The sequence below is a fragment of the Alligator sinensis genome, unplaced genomic scaffold, assembly GCF_000455745.1.
Source record: "Alligator sinensis unplaced genomic scaffold, ASM45574v1 scaffold560_1, whole genome shotgun sequence".
Classification (NCBI taxonomy): domain Eukaryota; kingdom Metazoa; phylum Chordata; order Crocodylia; family Alligatoridae; genus Alligator; species Alligator sinensis.
Window position 1 is genome coordinate 2,444,545 of NW_005841837.1, and position 15,690 is coordinate 2,460,234.

Sequence of the window (15,690 nt, forward strand, 5' to 3'; positions counted from 1 at the left end):
TCGTGGCACAGCCTGCCCGCTCCGGCCCGGCAGGGGCAGGGGGCCCTTCTTCAGTTACGGCGGGGTCTTTCTTCAGCGAGTGTTTGCCCGATTGATGTGAGGGTCTGGCAGGGACCTCAGGGTCCAGCCCCTGCTCAAGGCAGGAAAGACTGCTGCGGCCCGGTGACCCCGGTGTGTGTCTGCCTGTATTTTATCTAGGCAGGCAGACAATAAAGTTGTTTTTTTTATGTGCATGTTATACGTAATCGATATATTGATTCCTTATGATATATTTTTATGTAATATGTATGTGCTATGTATATATTTAAAAAAAATGGTTTTAGATCCAGTGGGTGAAAGCCATTAGGAGGTATACATGTCTTGAGATTGAGAGGATAAGATTATGAGCTCAGTTGGTCTCCAAAAAAGCTCTAGTGGGGTAAGTGGAGGGTCATCTGATACTTAGCAGATTTATTTATTATCATAGCATTTCCTTTCCACTGTCGGAGGTGAGGCAGTAGTTGTGAAGTGTGGGTCCAGCCTTGAGACTGAAATAGAACCACAGACAGTGAGGGTTGGAAGGGACCTCGGGAGGTTGCGTCTAGTCCAGTCTCCCTGCTCAAGGCAACACCGTCCCCAACTAGATCATCCCAGGTAAGGCTTTATCAAGCTGGGCCTTGAACACCTCCAAGGATGGAGACTCCTCAGCCTCTCTAGGTAACTCCTTCCAGTGCTTCACCACCCTCCTAGTGAGAGAGTTTTTCCTCGCATCCAATCTAAACCTCCCTTGCCTCAACTTGAGACTGGTGCTCCTTGTCCTGTCTAATGCAGAATGGCTCATCTGTCCTCCCCAGCGTGCAGCCCAGCTCTTTGGGATATGCTATGGAGTCGGTGGGACCTGTGTCTGAGTCAGGGGTGATGCATAGGGGGTGCATGTGAGTGCACGTGCACCCCCTGAGCGTGACAGTCCACCCCTTGCAAAAAGGCGCCGCCAACACTGTCAGCAGCGCCTGTGGGCAGTCGCCGCTCTGTGGCGCCGTCCCCCCCTCCCCCCCCCCCTGCCGATACCACTGGCAGCGTCTGTGGGTGGTCTGTGATCCCTGCTGGCTGCGGCCGATGCTGCTGGCGGCAGCTGTGGGTGGTCGCCAACCCTTGGTCGGCGATCACTGCCCCCCCTCCTGGCCAGCAGCATCTGCGGGAGCTCACCTGCTTACTGCCGCTGTGCTCCTGCCACTGCCATGCCCCCCCGCCACCGGGGGCACGTGTCGTTCATGGTCTGAGTCCTGGGTAGTAGGCTATGTATGTTCTAGAAGACAACGTTGCATTGCTTTGTTTGCTTCAGACCTAGAGGTGCAGTGATACATTGGTCTGATATCGGATTAGCACCGATTATAAAAAAAAAAAAATTGTGCGCATCGGAAATCGGCCTGATAGGGCTGATAATTTGGCTGATGAATGGCCCATACATGTGCAGCCACAGGGCAGCACACAGGTGGCAGGGAACATAGTCCAGCAGCTTGAAGAGCAGTGTCCAGCTGGTAAGTCTGTTGTGGTAGAAGGGGAGGGGAGAGGGAAGGGCTAGGGGGGCAGATCAAGGCCCCCCACAGTGAGGGAGTGGGGCTGGGACAAGGGCTGGGGCAAGTGCTGCCCAGCCACGGCGGGGCAGATGTGGGACGGAGCCACGGTTAGTCTGGGAGGTGCACGGGCTGGAGGCAGCTTTTGCTGCTGTGTTGCTCGTCTAGGTGTCGCTCATCTGGCGCTCGCCTGTTCGTTCAGTGGCTCCCATTGCTGCTTCCGCCCCTTGTCTGGGAGGGCACAGAGGGGTATATGTCCCCGGATGTGCACAGGGCCGGGGCTGTGCATGGGACATGCAGTGGGGGCTATGGCGGGGACTACAGCAAATCTTGGGGTGGCTGCAGCCCCCCCACCAGTCCTGCTCCCAGCGCCGCTTGCCCTGAATGCAGCCTGGCAGCCCCAGCCCCACCCGCCCCTCACAGATCCAGGGCACATGCTCCCGCCATGCCCTCCTGGATGAGCAGCACACAGCAGCGAGAGCTGCAACCCCCTTCCCACACTCCCTGGATGAGTTGTGGCTCTGTCCCACACCTGTCCTGCCCCGCCCACCCTGGCTGGGCAGCACTTGCTCCAGACCCTGTCCCAGCCCCACTCCCTCCCTCACCGCGGGGGCCTTGATCTGTGCCCCCACGCCCCTTCCCCTTCACATCCTCACACCTTTTCATTATCTTTCTATATCTCTTTGTTTTAAATGGAAGTTTTGGGGTTTGTTTCCCTGGAGTACCTGACTGAACTTGCCAGGGGTATTGGCAAGTAGATTTGTCAAGTCCTAAGATTGTGTCAGTCAGTATTTGTAATTTGCTTGTCTGTAGTAGCACACTTCTGTGCTGCAGAAATCATCAATAACATGCACATTGACTTCCGGCATTGCTTAAATTTCTTGCCAGTTCAAAAAGAATGTTTCAGTTTACAGGTATTGGGTCAGATTTGCTTTCCGAAATCAGCTTCCTACAAACCTCAGGATTGGGCCACACTGGGAAAACAGCAACAGGGGAAAGATGTGCTCTCATTCTCTTTTTGTCACTTCCTTCAGTGTGCCATTTTATAAAATGTAACACTAGAGCACCACTGCCACAAACTTTTATAGCTAGAGTTGTATAAATAATTCTAACAATTCATTTGATATCTCTTTGTTTGACAGTAGACAATTAATTGAGGTTGACTTCTTAACCCACCTGTATTCAGGACTGTTAGACAAATTTTGGTGAATAGTCTGTTACTCATTTGCAAACAGTCTTTGTAGTTACTCAGTATTGAAAGTTCAGTATATTGTTTTTATTAGCAGTATTTCTCATAGGTACGTAGGTATTCTGTTAGGTATTCTGCGTACCTTGTGCCTCAGAAATTAGCACAGAATATCTGTTTTATAAGCTGGTGATTTGACTTGGAGAAATTAAATGCTGGTCATGAAGGAAGTATATGGTAGAGCCAGAATCTTGGCCCAAGTAGGACCCAGGGAACTCTACTACATGGTTGATAAAAAAATCAATGATTAAAAAAAAAAATCAGATTTTTAAAATTTAATCATATATTATTTAAGATGCTTTAAAAAACCTTATATAAAGATGGTTTTAATTTAATATATGTTTAAAGATTAAAGATATCATCATGGAACAGGGATGATAACTTCTAATTATACTATTTGAGACAATATATTCATGTGACCCATTTATAACATTTGTAAAAAGGTTACAACGGGCCATGGACTATATTATGGGCCCAATATGATGGGGTTCCCAGAGGCTCCTATATAAGATTAGTAAAGATTAAAGAAAACCACTCAATCCACTGGGACTCTGTACTCAGTCTAGAAGATCCCATGAAGCATCTCTGTGATGCTTAGTTTCAGTTCTCAAACTGTGCATTTGTGTCTCCAAAGATCATAGGCAGGCAAGGTTCTTTGAGTAGATGTGTTGTTTTTTATTAGACCAACTAAAGAGTTGAAAAAATTGGTTCTTTGCAAGCTTTCAGGCACAAACACCCTTCTTCAGGCATAGGGAGAATTTGTTGTCTCCAGAGGTAACATCCTTGTTAACAGCAGTTTATGGAGATGGGAGACAACAGACCTGAGTATTACCTACCCATCAGCCCTATTATCTCTTTGCAATTTTGTGTACACACAGTCAAGCCCTTACCTTTCTGTAAAAGTGCAAAGTTTCAAGAAGTTAAAGGAATAAAGGATATCAAACAACAAGAATGTACTTTTTATAGAAAACAGCGCTTAAATTGAGGCTTCCTGACTGGTGATTTAATTCATGATTTAAATCAATTTGATTTAAATCAAACCCACTGCAGTCTATTACTTCATGGATTGCAATTTAGAATCAGGTTTATGGTGTGGATGCAATTAAACACTTATTTCCATGCATTAAACACTTATTTCCTGTGAATGCTTAAGTATCTACTTCTGTTTTTGTCGTTTCTACATATTACTACCCCAGGAAACTAGTGACAATATTGGCTGTGTTTGAACACAAACCAAATGAAACAATAAATGGACTTTCTTGTGTTTTCTTAGTCTTAACTTATTATATACTGAGCTGCACTTGGTTTCGACTGTGTGTTAACAGGTGCTCCAGAAAAAAAAAACAGTATTAAAATATAGAAATGATGAGTGGGCTAAAATATTCAGAACTGCAACTGTTAATTTTTAGTTGTCTTTTTTTTAATGTGTGAGAGTTGCTTTGATGTGACATTTATTTTTCCCTTTAAATTGCTAAAGGGGAAGCTAGTTTTGTGACAGGAAATAGAGTGATTCAACTTGTTAAAGTTTAATGCAAGCAAAGGGTAATTATAAATGGATCCATGTCAAAATGGCAGGAGGTTTCAGGTGGAGTTCCACAGGCATCTGTCCTCAGTGTGGTGCTGTTCAGTGTGCCTATTAATGATTTGGATGCTGGAATACAGAACTTCCTGAGCAGATTTGCAGCAGTAGATCTGAAACTGGGAAGGATTGTAAACACGCTGGAGGACAGATGCATAATTCAGAAGCATCTAGATATATTGGAAAGCTGGGCTAGAGCCAAAAGGGTGAAGTTCAGTGCTGACAAAGGCAAGGTGCTACACCCTAGGAGGAAAACACAAATGCAAAAGGGGTGACAGCTGACTGGATGGCAACATGGTGGAGAAAGATCTTGGTCTTGGTGGATCACATACTCAACATAAGTCTGCAGTGTGATGCATCTACCAATACCAAAAGGGAATGCAATTTTGAGCTGCATCATTAGGATTAGTAGGGGTAAGATGTGGGTGACAATAGTGCTCCTTTACTTGATGCTGGTTAGGCCCCATCTAGAGAACTGTATGCAGTTCTGGGCTTTTCCATGTTAAACAAAATTAGAGGGTCCAAAGGTGGGTAGGACAAATGATAAAAAGGCCTGGAAGGCAAGCCATGTAAGGAGGGGTTGAACCCATGTTCTGCTCACAGCAAAAGTGTTTAAGAGGGGTCATAATAGCTGTTTTTCCAATATCCAGTAAAGAAAAGGGAAAACACCTTTGTCCCCCACCATCCTGCCTTCCACTCCAGAGAGTAGAATACATAGTAATGGTGTGAAATTCCACCAGTAAGTTTGGACTAGATATAGGGGAACACCTTCTTCACTGGTAGAACAGGGAAGAAATGGAATAGTCTGCCTATGGAAACTGTGGCATCTCTATCATTGTAGGCTTTCAAGGAGAGGTTGGATAAGCATTAGCTAGAGATGATCTAGGAGTAGCTATGCCTGGAGTGTATTGTGAAGAGCAGCAGTTGGAAGCCCAGGAGGTTCCCACATGCTTGTTACTTTATGATCATAAGAAGAGCTCTGCAGCTGAGAGCAAATGGAAATTGGAGAGGACTATGTTCAGCAGCTGGAGAATAAAGCACTGCCACAAACATAGGCTAACAGAAAAGGGAGTTGCACTTGCAGTTACCAGGTTGCAGTGCTGAGCGGAGTGTCTTTGGTTTTTCCCATGCATCTGGGCTTTTCTGGTTGCCACATGGCATCCTGAAATAATTTTTTCCTCTCCTGTTGGTATAGGTGTCAGGGTTTATGTGGTACATGGGTGTTGTAGTTTTTCCCCCCACCTCCTTCCTCAGAAACTTTGGGTGCTGGCAGAAGCCAACACTGGGGGTCTTGACTGGGGTGTGATGGTGCTTCTGCAGAGATTAAAGAAATCCAGCGATTCATGGTTTGAGGGTCTTGATCCCCTGCTTGGGATTATACAGATCACGTTTAAGGTCAGGAAGAAATTTAACCTGTGGTCAGATCAGCATGTTGGTGTTCTGGACTTCCTCTGCAGTGGGGAGCATGGTCTTCCTGGGATCTCTTGAGTGTATTTTAACAAACAGCCGCAGCAGCAGGACCCTGACATTGCCTTTGTTGTGACCCCCACTCCACTGTACCTGTGGCAAGTTAAGGTGTTCTTGGTACTTCTGGGTATTGCACTTGGTAATTGCAATAGGGTTGTTCATGTTGTTTTAATAGGTTAAACCAGGGCTGTCAAACTGGTGAGTTGTGAGTGGTTAAATTGTGGTAGCAGCATTAGCTTCTTTGTTGGTTGCTGCTTGGTTGGTGCTGACACAGTGGCTCTGTCAGCCATAGCAAGAAGCCCATGGTTTCTGGTGTCACTTTTTCAGTGGTGAAGGATTTGATGCCACTGTGTGGCAGGGCACTGTTTGTGCCTGCCACTTTAAGGGCCTGAAGCCAGCAGCCGGCAGGTGCCTGATGGGGGCGGCCCATATAACCAGGGCATTTTGCTGCTGGAGAGAGGCAACAACATTGCCTGGCTGCAGGGCTGCTGGTATCAACTGGAGGTAAGGGAGGAACTGTAGGGGATGGTCAGGAGGTGCCTGGTCCTGGGCATGACCTAAAACTGCACCCTGCTGGGAGTGGGTGGCCTGGTAGGGCTCTCAGTGGCACTGGAGCCCCCAGGAAATGCCAGGTCAGTTACCACCCCGGTGAAAGGCAGGTCGGGGCGCCTTAACCCCCAGCTCCCACAACCGGGTAGGTTACCCCCTTGTAGGGTCTGGAAGGTGGACCACAGGGAGAGAGTAGGGCCATAGACTCAAATCTGTTTTGACATCTCCTGACTGGTCCAAGCTGGGGCCAGGACCAGAAGGGTCGAAGGGCCAGGGGCCCACCATGAGGGATGCCCAGAGCTGGGGGCCTGGGGTACCAGCTGGCCTGGAGGTGGGCCAGGGCCAGTGAGCCAAAGGTCCCGGGGGACCACACCCGTAAGGGGGAAGCAGCTCAGGGAGCTATGCAGTTGGGAATGAAGGTAGAATAGGCTGGCTGAATGGAGGGATCCAAGTGGGGTTCAAAGAGCAGGATTCTGGGGCCTGGTGTGGGGCCGGTGATATTAATAATAGCTGGATGCCATCTGCGAGGCTTGGGCTGCAGTGTAGGGGAGGAACGGAGCTGCAGATAGTGCCCCCTGGCATTGGGGCAAGAAATGGGCAGCCTCCTGCTTAATTAACATCAATTAATTAATTAACAACAAGGCGTGGTGAGTGAGAAGGCAGGTGGTTATCAGGCCACAAGAAAGTTGGCCCTGAGAAGCCCCCCCCTGTTACACATTGCCTCCGTGACATAGCCACTTGTTGCCCAACAGCTCACCTGAGTTGGACATTACATAGGGATGATCCTGCATTGACCAGGAAGTTGGATTAGATGATCTTCTGAGGTCCCTTCTACTTTTTCCTATGATTTTGTGGGGAATATATAGTTCTCGTTTTCTGTGGTAATTAGATGTGGTAACATTTTGAGGAGGTGTAGATTTTTGGCATGGGATCTTGATTTAATCTGGTGCTGTGTTTTTTAGGAAGAGGGTGGGACACAAGATTTGCAGCTGTTTATGCTGCTGATGTAGGAAATAGTGATTTCAAATGGTTGCAAAATTATTTAATTTAGATTTAGATTTTTAGTTTTCTGTTGGGTATGTAAGCTAAACATGTGACTTATCACCACAGATCCTGATTTTCTTTGATAAAAAAAATCACAAATTCTCTGATAACCCCCAAAATCCATATATAAGTATCAACTGAACACAATACTTTATTGAAACATTTACATTTTTAAAGCAATTTGGAAGCCTACCATTGGCTCAATCACTATAATAAAATAAATTCTAAATACTTATGCATTTTGAGATTTGATTTTGGGTTTTTTTTATCAAGGAAAATCAGAGCTCCCCCTACCCCCTTAGCTCATAAAATGCAGGTCCAGGCCCCATGCTCTCCCCCGTCCCCCCTACAGCCACCCAGCTCTGTGGGTACCCCTCACTCCCCACTCACAGCCCCCTGGGCCCTGCTGGTGACCTTCACTCCTACAGCCCCCTGGCCCTCCTGGTTCTCCTTGCTCTCTCTTCACCCCACAACCCCCCTGGCCCTGCTGGTGCCCCTTGCCCCCCACCTATAGTCCCATGCACCCCCAGCCCAGCCGGAGGGGGCCCTCAGCTGGCAGGACTACAGGGCTAGGGACCCAGGTCTGCAGCCCCCTGCCACCCCTCCCCTCCCCCCAGCAGGGCCCAAGCCCCAGCTGCCCACCCGCTGGAAGTGGTGGCAAATGCAGCAGAGCGGAGCACAGAGCCTGGCTTCCCCCCTCCCTGCAGGCAGCACTGCTGGAGTGGAGCCCGTGGTGGGGCTGCCCACTGTGGGCTCAGGTGGGGTGGGGGCTGGCTCCCCAATCCTGTGCGCACTCCTAAGGGTGGCAGGGGGACCCATGACCCCCAGATTTGTGTGCAGGGCAGAGGTGGGTGCTCTAAGAACAGTCTACTGGAAAACGTTGAGATCCCACACTTAAGCAGTGGTGGAACACAACTTTAAAAAACTTATCTTTACCTCCAAACTACAGAATTTACCGATCCAGTTGGCTCTGGCCTAATCATGGTCTTCATGGTTGCATGGTGTCTCCATAGCTTTAGTGGATGCTTCAGAAGCTAAATATAAACAGTGATTTGTTTATATTACAAGTTACAATCTTCCAGAAGCCAAACATTCAGTTTTGTCCTTCCCATAATATAGGCAGCAGTGCTAAAGCTACATCCAGTCTTTAGCTCACTGCTTGTCTGTTTTGGCTCTAACAAAAAAACCTTCCAAACATGAACTTGCAAACTGTTAGTGTTTAGTGCCAAGATATTTGTAATAATGCTAAACATAACATTGCAGGGCCGGTACAGGATTAAGTGCATGTTACTTTCACATTTGATAGCTTGGTAGAGTCCCAAACTTGGCTGGCTTGTGTCGTTGAGAGCAGGTTGGTTATGTGCTGACATTTAGTTGATATCTGCTTTGCTTGCCTGAAAGATGACTAAGAAAAGTCTGGAGGCATGACAAAACAGTTGCAAGCTGATGGCTTTTCCTTTTTTTACTATCCAGGCCCACAAGGGACAGCTTCTGTGGATGGGCTCAAGTAGGAGCCCTCCTTTAGTCTGGTTCCACACTATAGTACTCTAGCAGTAGTGAATGTCTGAGTTATTGCTCCTGAGAGCCCTCCAGATTCAAGGAGGATGTTTTGCACCTCCCTTGCAGCACCTCCCTTGCAACACCCCCCACCCCCCGCGCAGGGTGGGCAGGCTAGCCTTAGCCCAAATTGTCTGCTCCAGCAGAGCAGGGGGAGTTGCTGTAGTGCACCCCCAGCTTCTGGCCTGGGCCACTGCAGGCATGTCTGTTTGCAGAATCAAAACTGAACATCTGTTCACTTGCTTATTGGCTCAATCTACACAGTTTTTAGATTAACCTGCAAAGATTGAAACAATTCAGCCTCGGGCTTTTGACTATCTGTACTTGTCCCAAATGTGGACAAGATCAGCGAGTCCTGGACTCTTTACTACTAGTAGTGGTAATACTTTATATACTTAACTTGTGCCATTAAGCAAACCTGGTAGTTCTCTCAGACTGTTATCTTCTTGGTTAGCCCTGTCAAGTGTACAGTTAAATTTAATTAAGTGTAAATTTTAATGCTAGGGGCAATGTTAATAGGAAGTAATTAACTTGATCAGATATCTGATTTTTTTTTTTTTTTTCTTTTTAACATTAGTAATTACGTTATTGAGAAACTGATGTCAAGATTTAATACGTATTGCAAATAGTCTTGTGTTCAGATTTGAAGACTGGTGCCTGTCTGCATTTATGCAAAGTTGGCTTTTGTATAGGAGTTCACAATAGGTGGCTGATATTTTTGCAGCTACAAAACCACATGTAAAATAACATAATTTCAGAAAGTAAATACTCCATTTTAAAGGGTGTGTATAGAAGAGCATATGTTGCCTTTGATAATGAGATTTATCTCCCAACTCCCTCCTTCAAAGAAACACATATACCTTTCTTATTGTCCCATATACCCAGATAGAGTTAGGTTGTTCTGAGTGAGCTTTCATGGCTTGCTCCATAATATCAGTCTCCCCTTTCAGCAGACTGCTCATACCTGAGTCAGTGGAATTGCATGGAAGGCAATCCTGAAGCATATTCCTGCAAAGGTGTGCAGTCACTTATGAAAAATGTTAGAGTCTGGAGAAGGGCTTTAAATGTATGTTTCCTATTTACTACAAAGTAGAGGAGAAGGCAAGAATATGAGTGAAACCATAAGATTTATGGTCAAGTAGTTCTAGTGTTTGTTTGAAGTTTCAGGGGATGAATTTCCTTAGCTTTAGTGCAAAAATGGGGGAGAGGATTGGGAACGACTCTTAGGCTAGGGGCAGAAATTACACACAAACCAGTTTAAATGGTTAGAAACTGGTTTAGGCCTGTAACAGAACAGAAGTTCAGTGCACAAATACCAGTTGCAAAATGGTCAAAACTGGCTTAAGATATACCTGAATGAATGTAGTATCAAACTTAACTGATTTAGTTCAAACCGGTTTATGGAACGTCTGTCCCACACCCCTTCCTGTTTCAGGTTAAGTCACAGTCCCTCAGCATCCCAAAATGGTTTACAGCCCTGGGCTGGGTTATGCTGTGCTCTCTGCTCTAACAGATCAGGGTTGGCCCTGCCCCTCTGCTCTCTAGCTGTAGCAGTGAGGGCTGGCTGATAAGGGAGTGAGGGTGGGAAACCTGGCTGGGGATGCAGCCCAGTCGGCCTGGTGGGGTAGGCATTTCCTTCCCACCTCATCACTCAAGCAGCAGGGGTGTGACCAGCCCTGGTGGCAGCCTGAGGCAAAGAGGGGGAGGGAGAGGGAATGAATCCCCCCCACCCCCCAGTGTGGGACCCCGGCTGGGGTCTGCCAGGCAGGGATGCTGCAGCCCTTGTCAAGCATTTCCCCCCACTCGCCATGGGAGAGAGGAAGGAGTGGGGATTAAACACCCCCTTCCTCATGCACTTTGCCTTAAGCTGCTGCCAGGGCTGGCCATACCCCCTGCTCCTCGAGTGGCTGGAAATGCCTGACAGGGACTGCTGTGCCACTGCCTGGCAGACCCTGTCTGGGGTCCCATGCTAGTGGGAGAGGAGAGGGAGTAGGGGGATTAAACCGCCTCTGCCTTTGCCTCAGGCTGCTGCTGGGGCCAGTGTCTGGCCACATACCCTGCCGCTTGAGCAGCGAGGGGCTGCTTCCCCCTTCTTCTTCCCCCGTCCCCTCTGTCAGCTTCCCTTCAGTGTTTTGGCCACTGCCGAAAGGAAGGGAGGGCTTGCTCTAGCACTCCCCAGCTTCTAGCCTGGACCACTGCAGGCGTGTGGCTGCATTTCCAGAATCACAAGTGAATGTTTATCCACTTGCTTCTCGGTTCAGTCCACATGGGTTAGACTAACTTGCAAAGATTGAATTGATTCAGGCTTGGACTTTTTGAATGTCTGTATTTAGCCTTAGAGTTAAAGTCATTTAAACCAAAGCTTGTCATAGCTGTGCCTTATACTGGAATACTTTAAAAAAGAAAAAAGTAACACTTTCCTGTGTTGGAGACTTAGCACATCCATCCATATTTTGCTTATCTTGATATACTCGTTTGTCCTTTTTAACCAGATACCTTTCTGTCCTTTCCTGTCACTTGCATACCAGCACTAAGTCTATTATCCTTCTTGAGGATCTAACAAATGGTTTTAGGATTGCCACTGGTTATTTCTAACACTGTTTAACATGGACTCTTACAAGGGTTTTAGCAATAACCTCCTGCCATAATCCAAACCAAATCCTCTGACATGGATTTGGAGGTGTTCTGAGCCTTGGCTAGCTGACCTGGCTAAGGGTGTAAGTAGAACACAGGCTCTGACTTAATTTGTGCTAAACCCAACCTGTTCTTCAGTGAGTAATGCAGACTAAAACAGTTATGTACTGATAGTAATATTGCTTCCTTCCCCCAGTTTCTGTTAAAGGACAGACAAGTCCTCGTGCAACTGACACAGTTAATTTGCAAGAGAAGTGTAGATTTTCTTGACTCAAAACTGTAAGATGTCTCAAAAGGATCAGTGAGGACACAGTTACTCAGGTGCATCTTCAGCAAGGATTCCTCACTAAGATGTTCAGAGCCTGAGTGCTAATCAGCAGGGATCTGGGTTTTCTGTTTGCTGTGGAAAAACACAGATTTTCTTCTTTAAACAGGAAAAATGTGGGAAACTGCAGGTTTCCTTTTGCAGGCTGGCAGTTTCAGCCTTCAAGGAGCTGCTTGGGGTTGGGGGAAGTGGGGCGCCACATGCATGGCGGTGAATAGCATTGTGGTGGATAGCAGCTCCCACAGCTCCCTCCAGGTAAGTCTGTGGGGGTGGGGAGCATAGGCAAAGTGTCGGAGGGGTGGGAAGGGAACGCAAACACTGCCCCCCCCACGCCAGATTTCTGCACCCACAGTGGGGCATGGCAGCCTGGCTGGACCAGCTCCAGGCAGGAGTTGCCTTCACAGCCCAGCAGGCAGGACCTGGTATGGGAGGGAGCGCTGTGTGAGAGGGAGCCATAACTTCCTGGCTGCCAAGGTGAGGTCCCCCTTGCCCTGATTTGCTGTGATAAAAAAAACCAAAATCAAACTCCAAAATATATAAGTATTTAGAGTTTATTTTATTATAATGATTGAGGCAGCAGTAGGTTTCTAAATTGCTTTCAGATTGTAAATATATCAATAAGTGGTGTTTCACTTTTAAGTGGTATATCAACATAGTGGTGTTTCATTTTAATTGCGGAAAAATGCAGATTTTTGGGTTTTTTAATCAGAAAATTTTGAATTTCATCAGAGAATTTTGGATTTTTAAACAGAAAACCAGGTTCCCTGCTAATCAGCCGTGTGATTTAGCTTTGCAGTATGGACATAGGAGCCTGAAAGTTTATACCTTCAGTCGTGTGCTGTGGTGGCAGATAAGTAATTTAAACTCTTAATTTATCAACCCCAGATTGTGGAATATTAACACTGTTTCCTGAAATACATTGCAGTTTACCTTCTTCTCATGTCTTTGTTATAAACTAGATGATTCTAGAAAAACACACATAAGTGAGGGGCTCTTTCCATGCTGCAGCAAGGTCTTCCTTCATATAGGTCTTATTAAGGAGTCCGCAAATGAGCATGTGCTTCATAGTCTGCACTTCACCGCACTCGCATATATTCATATTATTAGAGTAGACCTATTTTATCATGTTTATTTTTGATCTTGCAGTTTGCATGCGCATGTGATTTGGGCATTGCCACTGCTGGAAGGTCCTTCTGGGGTTCCACATCCCTTTCAGAATACCTGATTGCACATAATCTTTTGTTCCATAACTTCAGTCACCTGTATTGGCCATCATGTCCAATGGCGTGACACCAGTCACAAAACTCTCTCATTTTAAGCCATTTAGTTACTTCTGTTTGAGCATAGTATATGATGCCTGGGGTCTTCCATCCGCTGTGACCTTTCTTTTTGGCTCACTAACTTCTGATATCAGGTGGTGGAATGCTAGTCGATAAGCTTAGGCTATCCTTTGGTGTTGTCTTTAGATATCCTATTATTTCATGACAGCTGTCATTTAGAACTGGGTCTGTTTTCTTGGCATGAATTGATCGTTCCCATACTGGACATGCATACTCTGCAGTGGAGTAATATAAAGGAATAGCAGGGTTCAAAATGTAGTTGGGTTTGCTCCCACTTTGAGGTGACCAGCTTTTGAAGTACATTGTTGCAGGCACTGACTTTCCCTTTCATTTTCTCTACCTGTGCTTTGAATGTAAGTGTTCGGTCCAATGTAAACCCCAAGTATGCAGGGTTGGGATGATTACTCAGTGGGATTCCATCCCAGATGATATTTAATTTCCACTAAAATTGACTTCTCTGTGACATAAGTGAAAATTTGTTACCTGCATCTTGGCTGGGTTGGCATAAAGCTGGTTCTTATTGTAGTGATATGAGAGATTGCTCAGTGCGCATATTAGTCTGTTGTTGACGGTGGCAAAGTCCTTCTTTTGCGATATGATGTATAGATCACCAGCACATATGAAGCTCCTCGCATTACTCTGTACGAATTGGTTGTTGGTATATAGGATAAAAAGGAGTCAGTGCTAGCATGCTATCCTGTGGGAGTCCACTTCATTGTTGTCTTCAGCGGCTTCGTTTCTTGCATAATTCTATTCTCCAAAAGAGATCGGGTGACCTGCACTAACCAGGTGATAGTCTTGTGTCATATTGTAGACTTTGGCAAGCACATCTTGGTGGATGAACATGTATGTTGTCTACAGGTCTACAAACACAGCACCTCTAATCATTCCCTTTTCAAATCCATTTTCTATATGATGGGTGATGTTTAGTATTTGGCTGATGCAGGACTTGTCTGGTCTAAATCCGGTTGTTCTGGTATTAGATGTTCAATAGGAGGTGAAACGCAGTTGAGAATAAGGCATTCGTAAAGCTTATAAAGATGGCACAGAAGTTACGCTAGTCTAAAGTTCTCGGGCCAGAGGCATCCTTCCCTGGTCTTAATAAATCTGTTACACAGGCCTGTTCCCATAATTTAGGTATTCTGAGGGTTGATGAGCAATTGTTAAAAAGGCATAATACCCGTAACTTTGTTGCGGGACCAAATGTTTGAGCAGCTCCACACATATGTTGCTGTGTCCAAGCTGTTTGCTGTTCTTCAGATGATTTATTCTGGCATCAAGTTAATTCATTGTGTAGGGCATGCTAAAATGATTTTCCGCCAGATCAGTTTGCTGTCTAATCTGCATTTTAGGCTGTTTAAAACTTTGCTGTTGAGCAGAAATTGGTGAGCAACCTGGTTGGCTCTGATGTTGTGGTGTTGCTGTACTTCCTTTGGGTCAGCTTTTACTCAGCTTGCAAATGGTTAACCATACTTTCCTCCTAGTGTGGGTCATATCTATTCCTTTGATCAGTTCTTTCCATTGCCTTTCTTGGAATGTGTTAGTTAGGGCTGTCCCTGCTGCAGTAGTGTCACCTGAGAGGATATCTTTGAAACATTTGCTGGTATTTTTTGTATTCAGCTGCTAGTATGGGAGTTAAGCCCTGGTGGATACTCAGTTCTGCATCCTGGAGTTATATTCCTCTTGGAAGTTTTGCACAGTGCGTTCACAAAGAGGTCTAGCTACCTGAGACCTGGTTGGATGTGTGATTTTTAACGTCTTCAGAAAAACCTTTCCAGTCTGCTTTCTTAAAACTGAAGCATCTACATATTGGTACTATATTTGGAGTTATGGCTGCTGTGACACTGATAGCAACTGGTCCGTGCTGTATTTGGGGAATGGGTTCCAACACGTCTTTTTTGCACATAACTTCTATATTGCTATAAACAAAAGTGAGGATTATAGCTTCATCTCCATTGGGAGCTAGTCAAAGACCCAGGTAGCTCCTAGTCATGGATCAGGCTTGGGTGGTATGCCTTGGCCCACATCTTGAACAAATTGTCATTCTCGTTCTTTTTGCTGTAATCTGTCAGATTACTATGGCTATTAAAGTCACTGATGATCATGCATGCTTTTTCAAGGTCTGGGTTTCTTGGGCGCACAAAGGCAAAATGCTTCCTGGGAGCTTGTAAATGGATGTTATTGAGATGTTGTCCATATTGATGTTCAAGATTTCAATGTCATTTTTTTTCCATCATTGATATTGTGTTGATGATGAGCTCTGGTTTTACGAAAACAGCACTACCATGTTTCTTGTGCTGCCTTCACAAAACAAATAGACAAGTGCCAAGATCTGTCTCTGAAAAATTGTTTCAAATGGCTGCACATTAATTCATTCATCTTGTCAATGTTTTGAA

The 15,690-nt window shown here is 45.9% G+C and overlaps 1 protein-coding gene across 1 annotated transcript in view; it reads left to right on the top strand.

Moving 5' to 3' along the window:
- Positions 1-6,300: 6,300 nt before the first annotated feature.
- TMEM38B (transmembrane protein 38B) overlaps positions 6,301-15,690 on the top strand; it is a 27,628-nt gene continuing 18,238 nt past the window's right edge. The window contains exon 1 of the mRNA XM_025202675.1: positions 6,301-6,349. The gene's annotated coding sequence lies outside the window, so the exon portion shown is untranslated. The remainder of the gene's footprint in view (positions 6,350-15,690) is intronic.